The sequence below is a fragment of the Sus scrofa genome, chromosome 10 (assembly GCF_000003025.6).
Source record: "Sus scrofa isolate TJ Tabasco breed Duroc chromosome 10, Sscrofa11.1, whole genome shotgun sequence".
Classification (NCBI taxonomy): Eukaryota; Metazoa; Chordata; class Mammalia; order Artiodactyla; family Suidae; genus Sus; species Sus scrofa.
In genome coordinates this window covers 2,761,969-2,763,674 of record NC_010452.4, presented here as the reverse complement: position 1 = coordinate 2,763,674, position 1,706 = coordinate 2,761,969, and positions in this window count along the sequence as shown.

Sequence of the window (1,706 nt, the reverse complement as noted above, 5' to 3'; positions counted from 1 at the left end):
AGTTCTAAAGGTTGAAGACCCTAAAGACGCCATAAAAAAAGAACTAATAACAAAATCAAGTAAAGTTGCAGATACGAAAAATACTCAAAAATCTATTGAGTGTTCATACAGTAGTAACAAATATTAGAAAAATTAGGAAAGCATTTTATAAATATTTTAAAAATAATATCATAAATTTAAACAAAGAGGTGAAAGACAACACTAAAAACTATAAGAAATGATGAAAGAAATAGAAGACAACCCAAATTAAATAGCTATTTTGTGCTCTTGCTTAAATATTTAATATTGTTAAATTATCCGTGATACCCAAGGCAATCTGCAGATTTGTGTGTTTCCTATCAAAATTCCAATGGAACACCATCCACAGAAATAGAACAAACAATCATAAAATTTGTATGGAAATATGAAAAGATCCCTAATAGTCAAAGCAATCTTGAAAAGAACAATGCTGAAAGCAGCATGCTCCCTGATTTTAAACTATTTTCCAATATAGTAATCAAAATGGCATTATATTGGCATAAAAATAGACTCATAGATCAATGAAACAGTTTTCAGAGCCCAGAAATAAAAACACATGCATATAGGGTTAAATTATGACAAAGGAGGCAAGAATATACAATGGGGAAAGGACAGTTTATTCAATAAATGGCATTGGGAAAACTGGAAAGCCATATGCAAAAGAACAAAATTAGACCACTGTTTTAACCGATGCACAAAAATTAACTCAAAATGGATCAAAAACTTGATCATTACACCTGAATCTTTATAACTCCCAGGGGAAAAAAGGCAATAATCTCTTTGGAATTGGACTTTGCGATAGCTTTGTTTTCAATCTGACTCCAAAAGCAAGGGAAACAAAATAAACAAGTGGAACTATATCAAACTAAAAATCTTTTGTCCAGTGCAGGAAACCATTAATAAAATGAAAAATCAACTTACTAAATGGGAGAAGATACTTGCAAATCATGTGATAGGGTTAACATCCAGAATATATAAAAAGCTCATACAATATATGTATGCATGTACTTATTTATTGCTTTTTAGGGCTGTACCCACAGCATATGGATGCTCCCAGGCTAGGGGTTGAATTGGAGCTGCTGCTGCCAGCCTACACCACAGCCACAGCAATTCAGGATCTGAGCCATGTCTGCGACCTACAGCAACACCAGATCCTTAACCCACAGAGTGAGGCCAGAGATTGAACCTGCATCCTCATGGATCCTAGTCGGGTTTGTTAACCACTGAGCCATGAGGGGAACTCCCTCATACAATTTAATAAATAAACAATTGAAAAACTGAGAGGGGAATCTCAATTGAGATTTTTTTTTTTTCCCAAGAGGTGTAGGTAATCAACAGGCACATGAAGAGATGCTAAATGTTACTAATCATTAAGAAAATTCGAAGCCAGAATAGGAAATTACCTCACATCATTTAAAATGTCTGTTAACCAAAACATAAGCACTAAGTGCTGGTGACGATGTGGAGAAAAGGGAACCCTCAGATACTCTCATTTGGGGATATAAGTTGATTAGCCACTATGGGAAACAGAATGGAGGTTCCTCAGAAAACTAAAAATAGAATTACTATAGGATCCATCAGTTCCACCTTTGGGTATTTATCTGAAGAAAATAAAAATGCTAATTGGTAATGATATGTGCTCCTGTGTTCATCACAGCATTATTCACATGGCCAAGATATGGAAACAA